Raw genomic sequence first — 18,159 nt, forward strand, 5'->3', positions numbered from 1 at the left:
GATGTGCTTTACATTTGTCAATGTCCTTACAATCCCATCAAACATCCTCACCCTGACTGTCCCTATCCCAGCCACCTTGCAAGGATGATTGTCGCCTAGAGTCACTGATCCCTCATTTGTCTTGGTGTATGTCGCAAACCAAGACCTGTGTGGTGTGTAGTGATGTGAGCACGCAGAGTCTAGTGTCCACTCCTCTGTGTAATGCCTGTGACCATCTGATACCACAAGTAGATCATCCTCCACCTTCTGCCCAGTAACTGCACTCACTGATTCTGAGCCACTTCTTTCTCCCTTCTTGCTCTTCCATAGTGGACATTCTCGCTTGAAGTGCCCGAACTAGTTGCACTTGAAGCATTTCACCTCTTTCTTTTCCTTCCTGGACTTGGACCATCCCCTGGACTTGTTTCTGCCTCTGCCTCTACTTGCCCTCTCCCCTACTGCCAAACCCTCCTGGGGAGCCCGATCTCTAGTCAACTTTTTCCTCTGCTCATTAGACCTCAGCACCGAGACCATGTCCTCATACTCCAAAGTCTCCTTACCGTAGAGCAGTGTAGTCACCAAAGAATCATATGATCCAGGCAGCGAACATAGAAGCAATAGGGACTTGTCCTCCACATCCAGCTTCACCCCGATATTCACCAACTCTGTGCACAACTGGTCGAACCTCTGAATGTGGCCAATCACATCAGATCCCTCCTGCATCCGAAGACTGTACAACCTCTTCTTCAGCATCAGCTTATTACACATATTCTTCCCCATATACATGGTGTGCAACTTCGACCAAAGCCCCTTTGGGGTCTTTTCTTCCAGCATCGAATACAATACCGCATCCGCCAAACATCCTCTGATCACCGAGCATGCTTTCTTCTCCAACGATGCCCACTATCTATCTGTCATTCCCTCAGGCTTCTCATCCAAAGCCTGATCCAGATCTGCTTGCACCAGAAGATCCTCCACCTGGATTTTCCACATGAAAAAATTTTTCTTGCCATCAAACTTCTCGAACTCGACCTTCATATTGCTTCCCATGACTGAATCCAAGCCAAACAAGCAATATAAAATCAAAAAGTGTAGAATATACCTTGATGGTACCTTGCTGAAAATTTTCAGCACTTGGGATCTTCAACTTCTCATGCTTGGAATCGCTTCCTCACCACTGTGGCTCTGATACCAACTATTGGAGCATGATCCTGGCTCCTCTCATGGACCTTGGGTGCAGCAAAACCAGCAACGAATAGATCTGGAGTCGTCTGGACAAGATCCAAGGCCCTTGACGAAATCAGCCTGGTTGCTGTCTTCTTCGTCAGCCCTTCGTTCCAGATGAAGAACACCTTTGAAACTATCTCTAAAAAATCCAAGATTTGGTACCTAACCAGATCAGAGCTGGACCGAGGTCTTCCAATTTGTAGATCTTAAATCAGGATATTCTAGATAGGAAAGAAGATAGATAGAGATAGACCTCATAGATCTGTCCTGCTGCAGCCTTTCTTGTAGATCTGTTGATGGAGATCTCACCCATGCCTCAAACGATCTCAGATCAACTTCAGATCTGAGAGGGACTTGCACAAACCTCTTCTCAAGAGATTTCAGATCCTAGACCTGATGTTTGGGCACCTAAAAGAGGGGGAGAGCAGATCTGGTAGGCGGCTGCAAGGGGGAAGGGGCTAGCGCCTCCCCTTCTTCTCTTTCCTTTTATGGACTGGCGGCAAGAAACCGTAGGGTTTCTTGCTCCTAGGGCATGGAGAATTGCTGGAGAGAGAGGGAGAAGAAAGAGAGAGACTTGGGAGAAAGAGTCTTATATTTTTTTGACTTCATCAAATCTATACAAGTACATGTATATATAAACACCGGGTCAAGTGACCCAAACCCAAAACTCCCTTGACCAACTCTATGGGAGATTAGGTTAACCCAAGCCCATGTACACCCATGACTCGACCTAATCTCACCTATCCTGGGCCCAGACCTGATCCATAAAGATTTGGTCCCTTGAGGGCCATATAACCTAGACCTCAAGAACCCGAAAGGCCCATAGCCTTTCAACCTAGGGCCCAACTAGCCCTAGAGCCTCCATGAAGCCCTCATGAATGATGGACCTTGGCCTTAGCCTTGGTCCCCTGGGCCTTGGGCACACCACCTAGATCACAACAGGTCTGACTGAAAGCTGGAGTCGATGAACCCCACTAGTTTCAAGTCAATTTTACCATAAACAAGCCACTGGTCCTTAGTATTTCTTAAATACTTAAGAATGATCTTCACGACCTTCCAGTGATTTTTTCTTGGATCAGATTGGTATCTACTCACTATCCCTAGTGAGTATGCCATATCTGATCTTATACATATCATGACATACATTATAGAATCCACTATCGAAGCATATAAAATTTTACTCATACTCTATCTCTCTTGAGTTGTCGAACAATCTCTTTTTGAGAGAAAAATTTCATGGCCTATCAGGAGATAGCTTTTCTTGAAATTCTTCATGCTAAACCGCTTCAGCACAATATCTATGTACATGGACTGAGACAATCCAAGTAATCTTTTTGATCTATCTCTATAGATCTTCATCCCAAGAATGTAGGATGCTTCTCCTAGTCCTTCATAGAGAACTGAGATGATAACCAAACTTTTATTCCTTGTAATGCAAGGATGTCATTCCTGATTAAAAGAATATCATCTACAAACAGAATAATAAATACAACCACATAATTTTTTCTCCATTTGTAAATGCAGGGTTCTTCTCTGATCCTAATGAAGCCATATGATCTAATAACTTTATCAAAATGTATATTCTAACTCCTGGATGCCTGCTTCAATCTATAGATGGATCTCTGAAGCATACACACTTTGGACTCATCTATGGATATGAAATCTTCAGATTGTATCATATACACCTCTTCTTCTAGCTCTCCATTTAGAAAAATTCTTTTCATATCCATTTGTCAGATTTTATAGTCCATATATGCCGCTATCACAAGCATAATCTTAATGGATTTGAGCATTGTCACAGAAAAAAATATCTCACCATAGTTAATACCATAATACTGACGATAACCCTTGACAACCAAATGGACTTTATAGGTCTCCACCTTTCCGTCTGTGTCTCTCTTCCTTTTGAAGACCCATTTACACTCTATAGGTTTAACCCCTTCAGGCGGGTCAACTAATATCCACACATCATTGACCTTCATAGACTCTATTTTAGTTTTTGTGACTTCAAGCTATTTATCAGAGTCGGACCTCTGTATTGCATCCATATAGGTGATCGGATCCTCATTGTTCTCATTGAGTTCAACAGGATCCCCATCTCAAACCAAGAAATCATAGTATCTGTTCGGTTGATGCGATACTCTATCAGATCTCCTTAATGGTGCCTCTACAATAGATTTTGAGTTTAACATCATCAAATATTATTCTGTGGGTTTACTAGATTGTGTCAGTTCTACTTGTTGAATTTTATCAAGTTCAACCTTAGAGGCATCAATTCCTTCCCTAAGGAAATTTTTTTTCAAAAAGACTGCCCTAAGGCTGACAAGCACTTTTTGTTCATCAATAAGATAGAAATAATACCTCTTAGTTTCTTTGGGATATCCTATAAAAATATATTTTTTAGACCTGACTTTGAGTTTATCTATTTTTAAATATTTGATATAAGTCAGACACTCCCAAATCCTAAGATGAGAGAGCACTGGCTTACGTCCCGTTCACATCTCATATGGTGTTTTACTTACAGATTTACTAGAAATCCTATTAAGCATATAACAAGCTAACTCGAGTGCATATCCTCAAAAAGAGATCGACAGACTAGATAAGCCCATCATGGATCGAACTATATCCAACAGAATTCAATTTCTCCTTTCTGGCACACCATTGTGTTATGGCATTCCAAGAGGTGTCCATTGAGAGAGAATCTTATTCTCTTTAAGATATGTCAGAAAATCAATAGAAAAGTATTCACCTCCTCGATCTGATCGAAGAGTTTTAATATTCTTTATAATTTATTTCTTTACTTCATTACAGAATTGTTTGAATATTTTAAATAATTCAGACTTGTGTTTCATCAAGTAGACATATCCATATCTAGATAAGTCATCTGTGAACGTAATAAAATAGTGGTACCCTCCTCTAGCACTTATGCTCATGGGTCCACATACATCAATATATACAAGACTCAAAATATCACTGGCTCATTCACTTTTTTCGGTAAAAGGAGACTTGGTCATCTTTTCAAGTAAGCAAGACTCACAGGTAGGCAAGATTCATAATCATTGTCATCAAAAATTTTTTCTCAAGCTAACCTATTCATCCTATTCTTGTTGATATGACCTAGCCTACAATACTAAAGGTAGGCATCCATGACATCAACTATTTTAGGGCATTTATTGAACATGTTGTTAGAGTTGTGCCCTAGAAGCCAATTATTGACTGACACATTTGATAATTCTAGGGATTAAACTTGTACTTATAATTTTTTATTATCAATAAAAGATATTTTCATTTCAATTATATTTATGTGTCCATGATTTATTCTAAAAATTAATAAAGATGATTTTTATATATTCTTGAAGTATTGAGAATTTGAGACATACATTAATTAGTGGTTGATTTTTTAATGCTCTCGATCAAAAGATCGTTACGAAGGATGGTGATCAATTCATTTAAGATCGGTGCACAGTTCACCTCTTTTGTAGGAAAAGAGTCTCAGGTCTGTAGTGTAGGGACACTGGAGTTAGGGTGTGGGTGGTTGTTAGAGAATAACTTATACTAAGCATGACCATCATGAGAAACTACATGAATGTCTACTCACTGGATAGTGGTCTTCTCGATACTACAATGGTGTGAGTAGTCTTTTGACCTACGGTGTCATTGGCTATTTGCAGTAAGGCTACTGAGTTTGATTACACATTTTCTTGATCTCTAGCCATTCTGATCCTTGTCGTGTATGTTGGTTTCAGTAGGTTCAAATTCATTGTTTGGAGTAAGATGCATCTAGATAGAATCTATCGATCTTGGTAGAAAAGAAGAAGTCCTATGTAATTTGTGAGACTGAATTTAGAAAATCTTTAGTCTAAGCAAGTGTGAATACTAGAAAGAAGGTTATACGAGATTCACAAATGAACTCAAGTCGAGCTAATCTTGTATATGACTAACGATGGAGTTTGATAAGCTTTCTAGGACCTCCGTCAAATCGAAACTCATGATAGAAAGACTGAATAATATGATAACTGTACCTAAGGATTCATACTTTCATTCTATTAGATTGCCACTATATACTACTATGTTTCACTAGTAGATTGTGGGACTCATCGGATATTGTCTTGATAATTGATGACCTTCAAAGGATAGAATTAAAAATATTTCAATCCATTGAAAAGAGTTTCGATGATATTATGATGGAGATCACAATACATCTCACTACCAGATAGAATAGAACCTATGGGGTTACATATTAAAAAATTTAATCTTAAATTTGCTAATTGGACTTATGAAGTTCTAATTGGGTTAGAATTTATTGAAATCCTATTGGATTTAAGAGAACTATACTAGCACATAGTTAAACCTAATTCTTCTCGAGACTTCGATTAGATCAAGTCCATTATCTTGAACCTAATCTAAATCCATTTGGATTTAGTTGGGTGCCAAACTATGAGCCCAAAAGGATTGGATTAAGTCAATAAGTTGATTAAATTATCTCCTCATTATCCCCTCATTGTGTGTGGAATTATTAGAAAGAAGCGATGGTGCAATCCTTTATTTTTGGTAGGACCAATGGGCGCCAACCACAAAGAGGCAAAAAATCTTTATGATGTATGCCTTAGACATTCAGAAATTGAAAACCCTAGAATGGGGCCCTCTACCTTATATTCCATGGGGCGTCCACTCAGATTGCCTTATCTGATTGGGGCACCTCATATGATTACCAAAAGGGGCTGATATCCTACTAATTAAATTTGATTTTAAGAGAAAAAAATTAGATTAAAAAGGAAGAAATCCTTATGAGATAAGTATGTGCCTTTTTAAGTTAATTGGTTCCTGATTTGGATCAGAAAAAGGCCTATATAAAGAGAGATCTCCTAGGGTTTTATGAGTTAGTTATTTTTGGTTAAAAATCAGATCTCTCTCTCCCTCTCTTCTCTCCATGCCACACCCTCTCTCTCTTCTCTTTCCAATGCCCAAAGGTTGGGTGTCCCACCTTTCTACTTGCCAAGGTTGAGGAGGCTTTATTCTATGCGAGAAAGAAGAGAAAAAGAGCTGCAGTTCAAGAGTTGATTCTGTAGTCAAGATCAAAGAGCTGATCAAGGTTCTAAAGGACTAAGATCCTACTCAAAGAAAAAAGATCTACCATGAGAAGAAGGATTCAAGGTTGATCCCAATGGATACCTATAGAGATCGAATACATATGCGACTCGAGGACCTTCAAACCTGAGATCATCAGTTGTAGTAAATTTTTACCCATGCTAAGGTATTGAGATATGATCTAATACTTATTTTATTTTTAGATTATATGTATATCTTTACTTCTGAGCTTGGATAGGATTAGATAAGATCTAATGCATATGGGGTTAAAAAGTTTAATCCGATTATTTTTTTGCTGCTCTTGTAAAGATTTTTGAAATCTATACATACATCTTACCCGATTTTCTAACGTGGTATTAGAGCCACTAGTTTTTAAAGGCATATATAATCTAATTTTTATCTTAGATCTAAATATTTTGATGATTTAAAATTGATCTTGTGCTAGTATAAGGTTGTTCTGGTATAGGATTTATCCACTATATTGAAAAGATTGTCCAAGCATAAGATTGATCGATTTTAAAAATTATTTTTAAAATAATTAAATTAATCTTTTAGATCTAAAAATTAGTATATGTGATATATATTATTTTATATTTAGATCTAAAATTAGAATGATTAAATGTTCATATCAAACTGGTATGAGATTATCCTGGTATAGGGTTTACCTCCTATATTCAAAGGATTGTCCTAATTCGATGCGAATCAATTTTTGAAAAGATATTTTTAAAATATTTTAATTATTATTTTAGATCTAAATTTATATATATTTGATATGTATAATTTTAATTTTAAATCTAAAATTTGATGTATATGTGATACATGTTTTAGTTTAGATTTAAAACTACATATATATGATATATGACATTAGATTTAGATCTAAAATAGTTTTCAGATCATAAGTCACTGATACATGCAATGAAATATAATCTAAAAAATATTTTTAGATCTAAAATTATGTTATTGTATGTGGGTATGGGTTGAACAAATTAGATCTAGTGATTAAACTACAATTAGGGTCAAATTGATTAGATCAGGCTAGAATCTATTGTCAATTTTAAGTAGTTGATTGAACCTAATCAATGGTTGATTAGGATTAGGTTAAAAGAGCTCAAAATCGAATTTAGTTGTAGTTGGTAACATTGATTCATATTTTGATGTGAGTTGATTGACTCAAGACCAAATTTACCTCAGTGATTTAGATCCATTTCAATAGATTAATCTGATTGATTCTAATTAATCAATTTGGTGTCTAAGGCAAGTAATTAGATGGTAGTTATTTAATTGATTTCATTGTCTGACCTAGTCAATTTTGATTGGTGTCTAAGAAAAGCAACGGGGGGATCCCCACTCATCTTAACTTATCTGGCCATCTTGAAAGATTTAGTTTCGTGTTAGGTTACTTGTTGACTCGAGTTCACCCACGCCGACTAGGTTGGTTAGACATGTTGATGTGCTGATCTAAATTTCATCAGTCAGATATCAGATCTATTGATTTAGAAGAGACCTAAACCTAAATCTTCTTACTAAATATTAAGTCTAGAGGTCTTCCATCATTGTAGAGATGCGGGAGCCTTCTTGATGTTGATCATTCTCAGCTGATTATAGTGGTTTGGTTGCATCAGAAAGGTATAACCACTCTATTAACATTTGATGTCTCAAGGTAGAGATAGGGTTGGGCCTAATAACTGTAAGGTGAGGATGTCAATATTGGCTTTGCATCTATTGGTGAACTATGAGTCTGACTTAACAAAGAAATATATCAATAACTATTAGATGAGACCACAGGACTTAGAGACCAAGCACACTATATCTTGCTTAGTGAAGCAATGGATAAAATATTGTCCACTCATTGATCTATACTTACCAATAACTATTAGGTGAGGTGTGTATAGATTAATGGGACTACAGTACCCACTTAAAATCGATCGCATATAGGTTTTCATTTCTCCATCTGAGGAGTATGGAAGGTTCGAGAAAATAGTGGGATCCTTTATTTTTAAAGTTCCTATAACAAATATTTTTATAAGTATAAATATCTAACTAGAAACTATTCTCTCTGCAGATAATCATATCGAGTTCCAACTCTTTTGCTCAAATCTTAGAAACCAATGGTTGACAGATACGAACTATAAAGATTGGCTCCAAAATTTGAGAATCATTCTTAGTTTCGAGAAACTTACCCATGTCTTTGATCAGGATGTGCCTGTGTTATCTGCTCATCCATCCCCTGATCAACAAGTAGCACTTAAGAAGTAAATGGATGAAGATAACGAGCTGAAGTGTTATATTTTAGCATCCATATCCAATAATCTTCAGCAACAGCATGAAGACATGAGGATTGCTAGAGAGATGCTAACTCACTTATAAGAGTTATACGGTGAGCAGAGTTGCACAACTCACTTTGAGATCTCCTGAAGACTATTCAGAGCAAAAATGTATGATGGACAGTCCATCAATGATCATTGTTTGATAATGATCAAAGACATCGAGGAGCTTCAGAAGCTCGGTATGAACATAGACAAGAAATTACAAGTGAATCTGATCCTCCAGTCTCTTCTTGATTCATATGGGCAGTTCACCATGAACTACCATATGAACAAAATTGATAGCACTTTGCTCGAGTTACCGAACATGCTGGTAATAGTAGAGGACATCTTGAAGAGTTCAAGGGGTACAGTTCTGGCTATGAAGTAGGCTTCCTCTAAAAGAAAGTCTTCTTTCAAAAAAAAGAAGAAGCCTGCAAAGAAGCAAAATAATGAGGTCAAGTCCAAGAAGTAGGTTCCAAAGAAGGTCGATGATAAAGGAAAGTGTTTTCATTACAATATCGAAGGCCACTGAAGGAGGAACTGTCTGGCCTACCTAACGATTGTCAAGAGCAGGAAGAAGGATGGGCTTTCTAAAGGTACATCTGATATGCTCGTTATTAAAACTAAGCTAACAGTTTTCTCTTCTTCTAGTTGGATTCTAGATTCTGGATCAAGTGCTTATTTGTGCACTTCTATGTAGGATCTTGAAGAAGTGAGAAGGCTGAGGGAAGGCAAGATCATTCTTCGGATCGACAATGGAGCAAGGGTTGCTACTGGGGCCATCGGGACCTATCCTCTGCATTTATCGTTAGGAGTTAGTTTGATTCTTAAAGACTACTATTATGTATCTGTAGCCAGTAAGAATTTGATTTTCATATCTGTACTGGCACATCATAATTATAATTTTTATTTAAATAAAGATATGTATTCGATTTATTTCAAAAATAAAATTATTGTACTTACTTTCTTAATTGATGGTCTTTATTATTTGCATATAGATGTGAGTGTAAATATTAATTAGCAAATTATGAATGCCATAAGGTCTTAGAGACTTAGAGATAGGATTAGCCAAAAATATCTGTGGCACCTTAGGCTAGGCCATATTAGAGAGGACAGACTCAACAAACTGGAGAAAGATGGTCTTCTGAGATATTGACTTTCGAGTCTTATCTGATTTGTGAATCATTTATTTAAGAAAAAATGGCCAAGCTGCCCTTTATGGGACAAGAGAAAAGGGCCACTGAGATATTAGTCTTGGTACATGCTGACGTGTATGGTCCATTCAATGTACATGCTAGGGGTGGCTATGTCTATTTCATAACTTTTATAGATGATTATTCACAATATGGGTTTGTGTATTTGATGCATTATAAGTCTGAAGTCTTTGAAAAATTTATAGAATTCAGATATGATGTAAAAAAATAAATCAAAAAACCCATAAAGATTTTTTGATCAGATCGAGGAGAAAAAATATCTCAGTGGAGAATTTTAATCCTATCTCAAGGATAGTGGCATTATCTCATAGTAGATACCTCCAAGAATGCCTCAGCTTAATAGATTATCTGAAAGAAGAAATTGGATACGATTAGATATGATCTGATCCATGATGAGCTTCACAGACCTTCCTATCTTTCTCTAGGGACATGCATTGCTGTTTGCAATTCATCTTTTGAATCGTGTTCCCTTTAAATCTATTCCTATCACACCATACGAGTTATGATATAGTAAGAAGCCAACTCTTGGGTATATCAAGATTTGGGGATGTCCGACCCATGTCAAGTGACAGCAGGCAGACAAGTTACAGGTTGGGTCCTTTAGGGCTCGCTTTATAGGATATCCTAAGAAAATTATGGGATACTACTTCTATCTTCTTGAGGATTATAATGTAATTGTGAGCCATCATGCCGTATTCTTGAAAAAGTAGTTTATCCAAGATGGAGGCAATGGGAGGAAGATTGAGCTCGAAGAAAAAGTCTCTGAAGAGCATAGAGTCTAAGAACCAGAACCCACTAATGAGCCAATAGATGTGATACCTCCTCCACCTTATAGATCAAGTAGGGTCTCCCATCCTCTTGAAAGATACTTAGGTATTCTTACAGAGAATTTAGAGAAAGAATTCTGATGCGTAGTCATTTATAGCACCAAAAATAACTCTACTCACTACGTAGGTAGGATGAGTCGAGATCGTATCCTCAGGGACATTGGGCTAAGTTGAGATTACAAAATAAAAGAAAGAAGCATTGTTTTGATTTAGAAAATAAATTATCTTAAAATTGATGTAATTAGAAAATAAAAAACTCAAAAGTTTTGAATTAATTTTGCATTAGCAGAGTTGTATCTCTTTTTTAATTAAATAGATACGATTAATCTTAAGAAAAATACTTATCTTTTCTCGACATGCCCCGTACTCATAGATCACGGTGCATCTCCGAAAAGCACTAGGTAAACAACTCTTCTTTTCTCAGCACACCCCGTACCCGTAGATCACGGCGTGTCTCTGGAAAGTAAAAGTTATTCCTAATATTAATCTAACAGAAAAGCATAAATAAAAGCATATGAAAGAGAGCAAATAAAGAACTCATGACAATTTAAATAAAAAGCATAATCTTTATTGCGTATTAAAAAATATAAGAAAGTTTAGAACAATAAACCCATCTCTGTGTCGTTACAAAATTTCTTCTCCACTCCCGAGACTGCTAGCCAAGTTGCTCATGAAGTAGTCCCTTTTTTTTCCTCTATGCAAGGCTCTAGAAGAATTTTTGGGCTCCCCCTCAAATGGGAGTACAAAAGCCTTTTTATAGGTGTTAGGAAGGAGGAGTTTTACATGGTTTTTCGATGTGGGACTAAAGAAAATACTAAAGACTAAAAGATGGACGGATGAGATGGAAAGATCACAAACAAATAAAGAAAATATAAATTCTTCCTCTTGAAGTATTTCTAAAAATTTAATTTTTTCCTTTAATTTTCAGATCCCTCGCCATTGTGTCCGCCATGCCAAATTCCCTGCGAACCCGTCATCCCGCACGCCTGCTACTGTGCCCGCCTACCGCGCGCCCGCCCGCGTCCGCCCGCATCCGCTTCCGCGTCGCGCCCCCTTTTCTTTTTGATTACCAAAAAGAGACTTTTGTTTCTTTAAAATGATGCCTATATCCTTTTTGGATTTCTTGCATAGTATCTTCATTTTCTATAATACCGTATGCATCTTTCTTTTATTTTAATTTTATTTTAAGTCTAATTTTCTTCAAACTTGAGTCTTTTTGATCTATGAATCGGACTCTTTGTATCGACAATCATCTTTCCTGTAAAATATAAAAAAAGCATCAAATTCTTAATAAATAAAATAAATTAACTATAATTTTCTACTTTAAATGACTTAAATTAAGTGTTTATCATACCCCCCAACTTGAATTTTGCTCGTCCTCGAGTAAAATAGATATATCAGCATTGTGTACCGACTCGGTCTTAAATAAAAAGTTAGGTTAGGCATCCCAAAAGGTAAATGATACTTGGTCAGACAATTAAAAAGATACTTCATTGGATTATCAATTTGACCCAATTAGTGGCTGAGTATTAACTAAAGAAATTTTAAGAGCTTTTCTTTCACCAACTCCCCACTTTACTCTTTAAATCCTCTAACTTAATGTGAGAGAGATTTATTATCTTCTTGTAATTTAGTCCCCTTATTATCCACTATTTTTTTAACATTGCCTACCTTTTTACGCGAACCACAATGCTTACTTAGGCGAAAGGGCCTGGTTACTCAGTAGGAAACCAATATTTTTTTTTAAGTAAATTTTAAGAAGAATTTTTGCATACCTCAACCTTTCCACCCAATCTCTCATGAAGCAGATTCTTTATTGAGATCAGTAAGAAGAGGGTTGTAGAATCACTCCTAAAATTTGGTCTAGTCCAAACCCTACCATTCATTGAGTTTTCTTAATAATTTATTTCTCAATATCTCTAAAATTATCTTGACCGTTAATCATTCATTGATTAGGATGCCTAATTGACTCTTAATCAAAATAAAATTTGAATACACAAAACTAATTATTTCTGACCATACTTGAAGATTTGATTAATTTCCTTCCCCCCCCCAACTTAATCTACATTATCCTCAATAGAGTAGGAAAGCAAAGAAAATAAAAGGAGAGAGTGCACCTAGGATAATTTTGCTTCGAAAGTTGAAGATAGCTTCATTGATTAATAGGCTCTTGTTCTAAATTTCTACAGCTATGGTAAAGTAAAAAAATATGAAATCGTTGGGTTGCCTCCCAACAAGCATTAAATTTTACGTCTTCAGCCAGACTGAATTGAGTATTATGGCGGTATTGGATCCACTAAATCCACAGATTCAATTAATTCTCCATCACTAATTCCATCTATGTAAGGTTTCAATCACTGACTGTTCACTTTAAAGATGTTCCCCTATTTAGGATTTTTGAGTTCTATAGCTCCATGAGAAAATATCTGAGTTACAATGAAAGGTCCGTCCCAACGTGAGCGAAGTTTTCCAGAAAACAGACGCAACCTAGAATTGAAGAGCCAAACTTTTTGATTGGGCTCGAATATTTTTCGTGCAATGAATTTATCGTAGTATGCTTTAGTTCGATCCTTATAAACTTTGGCACTCTCATATGCTTCATTGCGTAGCTCTTCAAGTTCATTTAGTTGAAGTCTCCTATTGGAACCTACATTTTTCATATCAAAGTTAAATTGCCGTATGGCCCAAAATGCACGATGTTCCAATTCCACCGGCAGATGACAAGCTTTTTCGAATACAAGTCGATAAAGAGACATTCTTATGGGTGTTTTAAAAGCAGTACGGTAAGCCCATAATGCTTCATCTAAGTGAAGAGACCAATCCTTTCTATCGGGCTTAACCGTCTTTTCTAGGATATGTTTAATCTCCCTATTTGACACCTCTACCTGACCATTAGTTTGGGGGTGATATGGTGTGGCCACTTTGTGTGTAATATTATATTTTTTCATAAGTGCTTCAAAATATTTATTCGTAAAATGAGTCCCCCCATCACTAATGATCACCCTTGGGAAGCCAAATCGACTAATAATGTTTCGTTGGATAAAACTAGTTATAATTTTATTATCATTAGTTCGTGTAGTTATTGCCTCCACCCATTTTGATACGTAATCAACTGCCACCAGAATATATTTGAATCCAAATGAGGCTGGAAAAGGTCTCATGAAATCAATCCCCCAAACATCAAAGATTTCTACTACTAAAATAGGGGTCAGCAGCATCATATCCTTCTTGGATAAATTTTCTGTTCGCTGACATTGCAGACAACTTCGGCCAAATTCATGTGCATCCTTGAAAAGCGTTGGCCAATAAAACCCATTTTGCAGCACTTTTGCTGCAATTTTTCTTCCACTAAAATGTCCCCCACATGCCGAAGAATTGCAAAAAGTGAGAATGCTTTGGAATTCACTCTCGGGGACACAACGGCAAATAACTTGGTCAAGACAGTATTTGAATAGTTCAGGTTCTTTCCAGAAATAATGTTTAATTTACAAGAAAAATCGATCCTTTTCTTATTTTATCTAGTGAGAAGGTACTTGTCCTATTGACAAGTAATTGACAATATGGGCAAACCATGGAGGACGGCTAGAGGAGATTGCAAAAAGTTTTTCATCAGAAAATTTCTCTTTGATCTCATCTATGCCTATCGTGTGTTCAACTAAGATCCTAGAGATGTGATCAGCTATCACATTCTCGGAACCCTTCGTATCTCGGATTTCCAGATCAAATTCTTGTAAAAGAAGGATCCATTTGATCAAATGCGGTTTAGTATCTTTCTTTGAGAGGAGATGTTTCAGAGTCACATGATCAGAGTAAACTAGAACCTTAGACCCTAACAGATATGAGCAAAATTTTTCAAGGGCGAATACTACTGCTAGTAGCTCTTTTTCTATTGTGGTGTAGTTTAATTGGGCATCGGAAAGAGTCTTGCTAGATAATAGATCACATGTGGCTCCTTATTGATTTTTTGGCCTAAGACGGCACCTATTGCAAAGTCCTAGGCATCACACATGATTTCAAATGGTAGGGTCCAATCCAGAGATTTTATGATTGGTGCAGTGGTTAAGGCAGTTCTGAGTTTATTGTAAGCGGTTAGGCAATCTTCATTAAAATCAAAAGAATTTTCCTTAGCAAGTAAGTTGCACAAGGGTCGTGAGATCTTGCTGAAATCCTTAATGAAGTGCCTATAGAAACCTGTGTAGCCTAGGAAGGATCGCACTTGTTTAACCGAGGTTGGGGGAGGCAATTTCAAGATTACTTCAACCTTTGCTTTATCTACTTCAATCCCCCGCTTGGATACAATATGTCCAAGCACGATTCCTTCACGAACCATAAAATGGCTCTTCTCCCAACTTAAAACCAAATTTGTCTCTAACATCATTGAAGAATCTTGGTTAGGTTCTGAAGACAATCATCAAAGGTAGAGCCAAATACTGAAAAATCATCCGTGAAGATCTCTAGAAATTTATCGACCATATCAGAAAAGATGGCCAAAATACACCATTGAAAAGCGGCTAGTGCATTGCAGAGACCGAATGGCATACGTCTAAATGCAAATATTCCATAAGGGCATGTGAAGGTAGTCTTTTCTTGATCAGCAGGAAATATCGGGATCTGGTTATATCCCGAATATCCATCTAGAAAATAGAAGAAACTTTGTCCTACTAGTCGTTCTAAAATTTGATCAATAAAAAGCAAAGGAAAATGATCTTTCCTAGTAACGGCATTCAGCTTTCGGTAGTCCACACATACTCGCCAACCAGTTGTTGCATGAGTAGAAATTAACTCACCCTCATCATTCCTATTACGGTAATACCTGACTTCTTAGGTACTACTTGGGTTGGACTAACCCACTGGCTATCTGAAATTGGATAGATAATTCCAGCATCTAGCCATTTCACTACTTTTTTTTCATGACTTCCCGCATATTCGGATTCAATCTTCGTTGCATGTCCCTATGTGATTTTGCCTCAACCTCGCAGTGAATATGATGCATGCAAACAGAAGGATCTATACCCTTCAAATCGGCAATTGACCACCCTATAGCCTCTTTATGCTTTTTGAGTACCCCGACAAGTTTGTCTTCCTGATCGTTGGTTAGGTCAGACGCAATGATCACTAGAAGGGTATCATTGGATCCAAGAAATGAATATTTCAGCATGACAGGAAGAGGCTTTAGCTCTAAAGTTGGTGGTGCTTCTAAGGATGGTACCATAGGGCTTGATTGAATTGGTAATTGCTCGTACTTTACAGTCCAAGGGGGATTGGTGCTAAAATTGGGAGGTTCTAGCAAAGTATGTATTTCTTCAGTGTATCCATCAATATCAAAATTATCCATTCCAAAATGTGTTAGGCACACCTATAAAGGATTTGAGTTGAGCAAGGTAGGAGCTTTATCTTCTATAACTTCCTCTAAAAAGTTGATCTCATTATGGTCGTACACAGGTGGTCCCAAAGATGCATTGAAAATATTCAACCTTAGCTTCTTAGTTTCGAAAGATATATCCATAACTCTAGTCCTACAATTTATACAAGCATTAGCGGTTGCTAAGAAGGGTCTACCTAGGATGATTGGTATTTGGTTGGGGTTGCTGCCAGATTCCATATCCAGCACAAGAAAGTCAACAGGAAAGTAAAATTCATCTACTTTTACCAATATGTCTTCTAGTATTCCATAGGGTACCTTAATGGATCGGTCTGCTAGTTGTAAGGTCACTGTCGTGAGTTTTAACTCTCCAAATCCAAATAGGTCATATACAGAGCTCGGGAGAAGGTTGACACTTGCACCCAAATCTAATAATGCCTTCTTAATCGTGAGGTTCCCTATGACACAAGAAATAATTAGGGTACCTAGATCTTTCAGTTTGAGTGGGGCAATTTGCTAGAAAACTGAGCTGGCTTGCTCAGTTTGGTGGATTTTTCTTGGTATTTGTGCCTTTGATTTTCGTTTCTGTGTACACAGGTCTTTTAAAAATTTGGCATAGGTCGGAACTTGCTTAATGGCATCGAGAAGAGGTAAGTTTATCTGGACCTGTTTAAACAGTTCCAATATTTCATTCATTTTTATACCCTTCTTATCAAGAGGCAGAGAGGATTCTAAAGCACTGGAAAATGGAGCTGTAGGTGCAGGTGCTGGGTTAACAGGTTCTTTCCTCTCTTCAGATTTTTTTTTTTTCTGTTGTAGCTAGAATTGGTTGCTCTTGTTGTTGGATTACTTCAGGTTGATTTAAGATTTTTCTGCTTCTAAGGGTCATGATCGATTTGGCATGTTCGAAAAAAGTTTCAAGATCAATGGAGCTTTCAGCCATGTACTGACCTTTTGGGTTATTAATAGGCTGACTAGATAATTTACCTTCTTCCCTCCTACTGAAAGCTATTGCTAGCTGACCTATCTGGGTCTCTAGCTTTGCTATTGATTGCGTATGGGAGTGAAGGAGTTGGGTATTTATTTCTAGTCCTTTAAGTGCTTGCAATACCTTTTCTTCGAAAGTCGAGCTATGAGTACTCGGAGTGGGTTGAGGAGGGTTCTGGTATTGTGGCTGGGATGGATGGTTAAAAGTTACATCTAGGTAACCTGATCTTTGTTGCACCGGAGGAACCACTGGTTGTGATTTTCATGAGAAATTCGGATGGTTTCTCCATCCCGAATTGTACGTACTAGAATAGGGGTTGTTCCCTGGTCTATGAGTAGTTTGGGCTTGATGGACTTGTTTTTGTACATGTTCAGAAAAGTATTGTGCAATCGGACAATCATTCACACAATGAGTGGGGCTCGAACACAATGCACATATATCTTGTATCTGACGGGATGGAGAAGGTGACTGTCCTATACTTAATAATCGATCTAACTTTTGAGACAATTCATATACCTTATAATGGATATCTATGGCATTTCCTACTTCATATATTCCACCTCTCTTTGGGTTTAACATGGGTTTATCTCTAATAGAGGCAGACATATGATGTAATGAATTTTCATTTAAAATTTCAAACAGTTGCCATGCCTCATCCTCACTTTTTAGCATGAATGTCCCACCGCATGATGCATCGACCATTTGTCAATGTCTTTCAGATAGCCCATCATAAAAATATTGGATTAACTGCCACTTGGGTATAGCATGGTGGGGATATTTTCTAATAAGATCCTTTAATCTCTCCCATGTTTCATGAAATATTTTTCCATCTAATTGAGAAAAACTAGTTATGACTTTCCTTATTTGATTAGTTTTTCCTATGGAAAAATATTTCTTGAGAAACTCTCCTTGCAGCTGGTCCCAGGTTGATATAGTCATGGAATCCAAAGTATGTAGCCAGTATTTGGCTTTGTCCTTAAGTGAGAAAGGAAATAATTTTAACCTAAGAGCATCATCGGAGAAGTTGTGAATTTTGACAGTTGAGCATATCTCAAGAAATTCTTCAAGATGTTTATAAGGGTCCTCATTACTAAGTCCATAAAATGAAGGTAATATTTGGATTATACTGGACTTAATTTTATATTGAGTGGCATCCACAGGGGGCACT

At 37.0% G+C, this 18,159-nt stretch overlaps 1 pseudogene; it reads left to right on the forward strand.

Moving 5' to 3' along the window:
• The first annotated feature begins 17,751 nt into the window (after positions 1-17,751).
• Positions 17,752-17,849, forward strand: LOC140852314 (small nucleolar RNA R71; annotated as a pseudogene).
• The last annotated feature ends 310 nt before the right edge of the window (positions 17,850-18,159 follow it).

The sequence above is a fragment of the Elaeis guineensis genome, chromosome 10, assembly GCF_000442705.2.
Source record: "Elaeis guineensis isolate ETL-2024a chromosome 10, EG11, whole genome shotgun sequence".
Classification (NCBI taxonomy): Eukaryota; Viridiplantae; Streptophyta; class Magnoliopsida; order Arecales; family Arecaceae; genus Elaeis; species Elaeis guineensis.